At 36.2% G+C, this 8,710-nt stretch overlaps 2 long non-coding RNA genes across 2 annotated transcripts; both read left to right on the top strand.

The window, feature by feature from the left end:
* Positions 1 to 2,313: 2,313 nt before the first annotated feature.
* On the top strand, positions 2,314 to 3,975 carry LOC147300763 (uncharacterized). Its single transcript, XR_015127509.1, has 3 exons — positions 2,314 to 2,847; positions 3,206 to 3,431; positions 3,767 to 3,975. It is a non-coding gene; the product is annotated as an uncharacterized LOC147300763 (long non-coding RNA).
* Positions 3,976 to 5,534: 1,559 nt separating this feature from the next.
* On the top strand, positions 5,535 to 7,877 carry LOC147300764 (uncharacterized). The gene is made up of 3 exons (XR_015127502.1): positions 5,535 to 6,749; positions 7,108 to 7,333; positions 7,669 to 7,877. It is a non-coding gene; the product is annotated as an uncharacterized LOC147300764 (long non-coding RNA).
* The last annotated feature ends 833 nt before the right edge of the window (positions 7,878 to 8,710 follow it).

The following is an 8,710-nucleotide window of genomic DNA, read 5'->3' on the forward strand; positions in this document are numbered from 1 at the left end:
GTTTTGAAATATTGTAGGGGGCGCTGTGGAGCCATTTCGCGCTATTCAATGAAAATGATCACATGACAACAAAGCCTTCATCCATTTGGAGGTGTGTGCCAAATTTCAAGCCTCTATAAACTTTCCAAGCCCCTCAAAAGCCACTTCATCTTTCATGGTGAACCGCGTTACCACCAGGGTGCGCCGTTCAGTTTAAAGTCACAATTTTTGCACTGAAGCATCACGAGGGACTGATGTTGATATTCACCGCTTTTGAGGTGGCCACGATGAACCTGTGAAAATCAGTACAACAAAATTAAAGCCATGACATTTCCTGTTGCCACTAGGTGGCGCTGTCCGTATTTCCGACAATGGGCACATCAATCTGTTCAGGGCGGGTCTGACATCATGCCTGTAAAGTCTGGTACTGATCAGACTGGATTTCATTGAGTTATACTAATTTGTTTCTTCATGGCGTGACATCAAAGTTCGCCATGCTGCTGGGGTCACACCCTTTCGTGAAAAGTCACAGTTTTCACTGTAACCCAAGACCAACTCCTTAAGGCTTTCCTGGAGAAATTTGAGGCTGCAGATGTCACCCATCACAATACTGTACCCCAAAGTGTAAAACATGACATTTCCTGTTCCCACTAGGTGGCGCTGTACCTGGTGTCAAATATGGCAGTTGAAATATGTTCAGGGGTGGAGCCTTATCATATGTGTTCACTTTGGTCAAGGTCAGAAAATGTATGACAAAATGAGAGGCAATAAGATTTTCATGGCGAGTCATCGAAATTCGCCATGGCGCCACGGCCTCATAGTATTGTGAAAACTCAAAAGCTCCGCAATTTAACATGGCACAAGGGTGTAGTTGACACTGACCAAATATGAAGGTTATGAAATCAAACTCCAAGGAGGAGTTCGCAAAAGTTCGAGGCATGGAAATGGCAAAATTTGAGCCAAAATGTCACCTTCTCTTCCAAATGGCGGACTTCCTGTTGGGTTTGCGTCAATGGGCCCACAGACTTTTTTGTTCGTCTTGGCATGATACATATGTGTGCCAAATTTCATACATGTAGCTCAAACGATGTGGTCGTAGGGCTGCATTTAACAAGGCATAGGTGGCGCTCTAGAGCCATTTCCCAGTGCTCATATGTAAAACCATTAAAATACAAAATTTTTCACCAGACCTGGCACGTGTGCAAAATTTCATGAGTTTTTGAGCATGTTTAGGCCCTCAAAAAGGCCCTTGTTTCGCCTGAATAATAATAATAATAATAATAATAATAATAATAATAATTAAAGCTGCAAGCAGCGTTATGAGGTCCCTCGCACCCCATCGCGTCGAGCTACGCCCAACACCTACAACCAGCACCTCCGATCTCATGTCACATTGATGGAATTCATGCATTCAACCACCAGCTAACATTTCATCTCATTCAATCATGATTATAGTCGTTCCACTAGGTGGCACTCTAACCATTACTGACAAATGGCATAACAAACATTTCCGAGCTCGAGTCTCATCACGCCTGCGACCTTTGGGACATATTGGACATTTTGATTTTGAGTGACAGCAGATTACTGCTTTTTGGCGAGTGATTGAAACTCCACGTGCCACCATGACAACCCCGTTTCCCTGAACGGGGGGGGCAAGTGACACTGTTGAAAAGGTTAGACTGAGACAAAAGATCATTTGAAGTTTTTTGAATGTCCCTCATGATTTCAATAAATACCTGTGCCACTGGTTTGTAAGCCACTTTGCTTTTAGCAAACGAGAAGAGGAGAGCTTTGGATTTTAACATTCTGAGGATTCGAGGACATTATTTTAGACCACTATAACAAACATCACAAGATATTATTTTTGAAAAACCCTGCCCTTGTGCAATTCTTGGTAAGTTTTATTTGTTGTAAATTGAATTTTATTTTTGGTGTAAAACCACATTTTAAATTTCAGTAACAGAATTTACTTTGTATTTAAGTTATTTTTTTATTGTTTGTGGGAGGGGTACCGGTGAAAAGTCTTTGGTTTGGTTTTCTGTTTTAGTGAATTTGGGCCATTAAGCCATTTTGTGGTCTTTTTTGAAAGACTGAAATCTGTGAAAGCTAGGCCGGGTAATTAGCCACTGATTTCTTATTACAAGTAAAGCACAACATGAATATAATGAAATACATGAAGTGTGGAACATTTTTGGCTGGTTTATGTGTGTTTAGCAGATTTTAAGCAGTTTGGTAACTGCTATTTCAATCATGCTTGTTTCTGCTGTCTTTGGTAGTTTTAGAAATGGTTTATATGACCATTTAGCTAAAATTATAAGGCTTCTGTGGATACTACGTGATATTTGCATGGAGGTTTTTGCATAACTCTTGAGCCACAGTACTGGTGGCTATAGAGCGTAAGAGGATAATTGTAATTTTTCACATAGCTGTGATTTGTTGTGCGTTCAATCCTTTTCTTTAAGCAAATTTGAGCAGCAGACAGCAAGAGTTGGTGAGCATTATCTTAATGTCATACATTGACTAATTTACACCTTCATTCTGGATGTGTAAAGCGCTTTGGGGTCCTTAGGGACTAGTAAAGCGATATAGAAATACAGGCCATTTACCATTTATATATATGTTTTGTGTTTTTTGAATGAATGTAATTGCATTACTGATCATTATTGTGAACTAACTACATGTTTATGTGTAAGTAAAGTCTCTTTGATGCTCTCATGTTTGTATATTGTTTGAATGTTGTGTAAAATGTAACTAATTAACCTCATACTTTATCATAAATAGAGAATGGCATATGCTTCCCCAACGAAGTTTGCTGGGATTAATGATCCTGAAGTTGAATCATTGCGTCAAGAATTTCAACTATCAACTGTAAGTAACAAATATTTCTTAAATTTTATTTATAGTGTAGAAAAATTTGTTTTTACGCTACATTACCTGTTACAGAGCTGGGCAGGATGCTGTGTTTAGTGTTTCTTGTGTTTGTTTGTTTGTTTGTTTGCTCTTTCATATAAGTCACTGTTAACCCTTGTGCCATACTGGGGCCTTTTTGGGTCCCCAGGGTGATCAACGTAAGTTTTTTAAAGGATGGCACAAGGTTAAGCTGAGACTTTTATACAGCTGTTGTTGTGATCTGGCACTACAAACATTACATTGTAGCGGCAGCATAGATTGAAGCGAATAACTGTTTTCTAATTTTGTTATGATCCAAAATATTTTGTAATTTCAGTATGCCTGCTTGGACCCAGGGGTCAGCAGAGAGGATCTATATACAAGGTGCTTGCAACTTCATGCCAAGGCAATGGACCTCTTGGTTCGGCAGGTGCGGCTCAGGCGTGCAGCCGAAAGAAAGATTTCTGTTTTAAAAGAACAGCTGGATGCTGAAAAAGAAATGCTGAATAACACTGCCCAGGAGCTGGATGCATTGCAAGCTTCGATTACATTCGCACGTGATGGTAAGTCTTAATGTATTGTTTGGATGGTATAAACAGTGAATGTTGGCTTCAGTGTCTTATTTTAAGAAATGGGACTTAGAAAAAATACTCTATGAATTACTATTGAACGACTGTCTACATACAAATAAACATGAATGCGAATTATTTATTTTAGTTTATGATAAATCATTTGGAGAAAATATTAAATCCATGATTAGTATCATGTTTTGTTTTCTTCATTTGTGATTTTATAAGGATTAGATATATGCAAATGTCTGTTTTACCCATGTATATTTGTTAAAGTTGTTTATAAATACTAACTGTCAAAAAATATTATTTGTTTTTGTTTTGTTCAGATGTGACAGAGGCCACCACTCAGACAGACGAAGACTTGTGACAGATGTTTTATAATAATGCTAAGTTTTCTTAGATTAATATATTTTTTCACATTTGACCCAAAGTGGCATGTTTTAGGTCACTTTGGGTAATTTTTAATTCAGAAATAGGTGTGGTGAGACAGTTAGTGGTAAAGACTATCAATGGCTGTCTTTTGTTTTCATGTGTGAAGGGGAAGCGGGGGGGGGGGGGGGGCAAACTTGAGGTCACACTGTTGAATGAATAAGTTGTAAGGCTGTGAAACCAAGGTGAGACTGAGTCTCACCTTGGTTTCTTTTGGCAAGGCCATCTTTTGGCAAGGCCAAGGGTGTGGACAACAGCTATGGAAATTAGTGTACTGCTGAATAAAGATTTTAACTACTCAATTCTTTTACAATTGCTTTATAAATACTGTGAATACTCAACTGTGAAAAATATTGTTTTGGTTTGTTTTGTACATATGTGACAGAGGACTCCAGTCAGACAGACAAAGAGTTGTGACAGATGTGTAAATATTTTATAATAAATGTTCCTGTTTTAAATTTTGGTTTTCTTTGACTGTTTATTCATCCTTATGGTATATGTGTTATTAGTTTAAATTCTACAACTCTACAAGTTTAAAAAAAAGAGATGTATGAAGACTAAGAGGAGGATGAAACTTTTTCACATTAAATGTTTAATAATAACAAGTATTGTGAATAGGAAATAAGTTTCTAACATAATTGTTTATGAATCAAGATTTATAAAACACTAGTGGTGTCACTGGTGTCATTTTGGCTTTAAAATAAAAAAAAGCGAACTTATGTTTTATGAACAATTTGATGTTTTGATAATAACTAATAACTCCTTTCAATGTCACTGATAGTTTTAAAGACATTACTATTAAAATGTATAAATTACACTTGAAAGCTGTACACTAGTTGATTGTCAGTGTTTGTAAGTTTTTCAAGCTTTCTCTTTCTTGAAAGCTACTTCATTTTCCATGTCGAATGGCTATGTTGCAACACAACAGAGAGGAGAAGCTGAAATATATTTTTTCATATTTATGTATTCTTCTCATTCTCTAGTTGTTCTATTAAGATTCCTGTATTTTGTTGATATAAACCTAAACACTATGCTATTGCACTGCCAATGTATTAAACAGAAGCTCAATATGAACAGTAAGGAACAAGACTTGCCGTTAATCCTTAGAGCTATGGAAGATTTGTGTAGATAACTCGTGCTGGTTTTTCACCAGAATGAACTATTCTTCTTTGTTTGTCATTGACATCAATGAAGATGCTAAATAACAGTCTTTTGCTACCAAATTGATTTAACCTTCGTTGTGTCTATTCGTTGTGGGCCTTTCAATGATCTAGCAGTTTGGCAGATTCAGCCTGATTAACTGACAGAAAAACACAGAGACCACACGATAAAATCCACTGCCAATTATTCCAACAGTCTTTCACCATTCTCTGATACTGTACTTCTGAAGGAACTTTGGCTTATGCTGCTTTTTCATTTGACTGTTTTGGTTTTACGATATTTCTGCTAATTTCTTATGATTTGACAGCATCAGGTACTTGCTAAGCTTTCTTACTTTTATATGCTGTCACCCACTGGGACTGTGACCTAAAGTGACCCAAAAGTTTTAGGTCACTTTGGGTAATTGTTAATTCAGAATTAGGTGTGGTGAGACAGTTGGTGGCAGAGACTATCAATGGCTGTCTTTTGTTTTCATGTGTGAAGGGCAAGCAAGGGGGGGGGGGGCAAGTGACACTGTTGAAAAGGTTAGACTGAGACAAAAGATCATTTGAAGTTTTTTGAATGTCCCTCATGATTTCAATAAATACCTGTGCCACTGGTTTGTAAGCCACTTTGCTTTTAGCAAACGAGAAGAGGAGAGCTTTGGATTTTAACATTCTGAGGATTCGAGGACATTATTTTAGACCACTATAACAAACATCACAAGATATTATTTTTGAAAAACCCTGCCCTTGTGCAATTCTTGGTAAGTTTTATTTGTTGTAAATTGAATTTTATTTTTGGTGTAAAACCACATTTTAAATTTCAGTAACAGAATTTACTTTGTATTTAAGTTATTTTTTTATTGTTTGTGGGAGGGGTACCGGTGAAAAGTCTTTGGTTTGGTTTTCTGTTTTAGTGAATTTGGGCCATTAAGCCATTTTGTGGTCTTTTTTGAAAGACTGAAATCTGTGAAAGCTAGGCCGGGTAATTAGCCACTGATTTCTTATTACAAGTAAAGCACAACATGAATATAATGAAATACATGAAGTGTGGAACATTTTTGGCTGGTTTATGTGTGTTTAGCAGATTTTAAGCAGTTTAGTAACTGCTATTTCAATCATGCTTGTTTCTGCTGTCTTTGGTAGTTTTAGAAATGGTTTATATGACCATTTAGCTAAAATTATAAGGCTTCTGTGGATACTACGTGATATTTGCATGGAGGTTTTTGCATAACTCTTGAGCCACAGTACTGGTGGCTATAGAGCGTAAGAGGATAATTGTAATTTTTCACATAGCTGTGATTTGTTGTGCGTTCAATCCTTTTCTTTAAGCAAATTTGAGCAGCAGACAGCAAGAGTTGGTGAGCATTATCTTAATGTCATACATTGACTAATTTACACCTTCATTCTGGATGTGTAAAGCGCTTTGGGGTCCTTAGGGACTAGTAAAGCGATATAGAAATACAGGCCATTTACCATTTATATATATGTTTTGTGTTTTTTGAATGAATGTAATTGCATTACTGATCATTATTGTGAACTAACTACATGTTTATGTGTAAGTAAAGTCTCTTTGATGCTCTCATGTTTGTATATTGTTTGAATGTTGTGTAAAATGTAACTAATTAACCTCATACTTTATCATAAATAGAGAATGGCATATGCTTCCCCAACGAAGTTTGCTGGGATTAATGATCCTGAAGTTGAATCATTGCGTCAAGAATTTCAACTATCAACTGTAAGTAACAAATATTTCTTAAATTTTATTTATAGTGTAGAAAAATTTGTTTTTACGCTACATTACCTGTTACAGAGCTGGGAAGGATGCTGTGTTTAGTGTTTCTTGTGTTTGTTTGTTTGTTTGTTTGCTCTTTCATATAAGTCACTGTTAACCCTTGTGCCATACTGGGGCCTTTTTGGGTCCCCAGGGTGATCAACGTAAGTTTTTTAAAGGATGGCACAAGGTTAAGCTGAGACTTTTATACAGCTGTTGTTGTGATCTGGCACTACAAACATTACATTGTAGCGGCAGCATAGATTGAAGCGAATAACTGTTTTCTAATTTTGTTATGATCCAAAATATTTTGTAATTTCAGTATGCCTGCTTGGACCCAGGGGTCAGCAGAGAGGATCTATATACAAGGTGCTTGCAACTTCATGCCAAGGCAATGGACCTCTTGGTTCGGCAGGTGCGGCTCAGGCGTGCAGCCGAAAGAAAGATTTCTGTTTTAAAAGAACAGCTGGATGCTGAAAAAGAAATGCTGAATAACACTGCCCAGGAGCTGGATGCATTGCAAGCTTCGATTACATTCGCACGTGATGGTAAGTCTTAATGTATTGTTTGGATGGTATAAACAGTGAATGTTGGCTTCAGTGTCTTATTTTAAGAAATGGGACTTAGAAAAAATACTCTATGAATTACTATTGAACGACTGTCTACATACAAATAAACATGAATGCGAATTATTTATTTTAGTTTATGATAAATCATTTGGAGAAAATATTAAATCCATGATTAGTATCATGTTTTGTTTTCTTCATTTGTGATTTTATAAGGATTAGATATATGCAAATGTCTGTTTTACCCATGTATATTTGTTAAAGTTGTTTATAAATACTAACTGTCAAAAAATATTATTTGTTTTTGTTTTGTTCAGATGTGACAGAGGCCACCACTCAGACAGACGAAGACTTGTGACAGATGTTTTATAATAATGCTAAGTTTTCTTAGATTAATATATTTTTTCACATTTGACCCAAAGTGGCATGTTTTAGGTCACTTTGGGTAATTTTTAATTCAGAAATAGGTGTGGTGAGACAGTTAGTGGTAAAGACTATCAATGGCTGTCTTTTGTTTTCATGTGTGAAGGGGAAGCGGGGGGGGGGGGGGGGGGGGGGCAAACTTGAGGTCACACTGTTGAATGAATAAGTTGTAAGGCTGTGAAACCAAGGTGAGACTGAGTCTCACCTTGGTTTCTTTTGGCAAGGCCATCTTTTGGCAAGGCCAAGGGTGTGGACAACAGCTATGGAAATTAGTGTACTGCTGAATAAAGATTTTAACTACTCAATTCTTTTACAATTGCTTTATAAATACTGTGAATACTCAACTGTGAAAAATATTGTTTTGGTTTGTTTTGTACATATGTGACAGAGGACTCCAGTCAGACAGACAAAGAGTTGTGACAGATGTGTAAATATTTTATAATAAATGTTCCTGTTTTAAATTTTGGTTTTCTTTGACTGTTTATTCATCCTTATGGTATATGTGTTATTAGTTTAAATTCTACAACTCTACAAGTTTAAAAAAAAGAGATGTATGAAGACTAAGAGGAGGATGAAACTTTTTCACATTAAATGTTTAATAATAACAAGTATTGTGAATAGGAAATAAGTTTCTAACATAATTGTTTATGAATCAAGATTTATAAAACACTAGTGGTGTCACTGGTGTCATTTTGGCTTTAAAATAAAAAAAAGCGAACTTATGTTTTATGAACAATTTGATGTTTTGATAATAACTAATAACTCCTTTCAATGTCACTGATAGTTTTAAAGACATTACTATTAAAATGTATAAATTACACTTGAAAGCTGTACACTAGTTGATTGTCAGTGTTTGTAAGTTTTTCAAGCTTTCTCTTTCTTGAAAGCTACTTCATTTTCCATGTCGAATGGCTATGTTGCAACACAACAGAGAGG

The sequence above is a fragment of the Aulonocara sp. 'chitande type north' Nkhata Bay genome, unplaced genomic scaffold (genome assembly GCF_057382095.1).
Source record: "Aulonocara sp. 'chitande type north' Nkhata Bay isolate Kocher_YH1m ecotype deep benthic unplaced genomic scaffold, A_spYH_male_GT1.1 unmapped_scaffold_2, whole genome shotgun sequence".
NCBI lineage: Eukaryota > Metazoa > Chordata > Actinopteri > Cichliformes > Cichlidae > Aulonocara > Aulonocara sp. 'chitande type north' Nkhata Bay.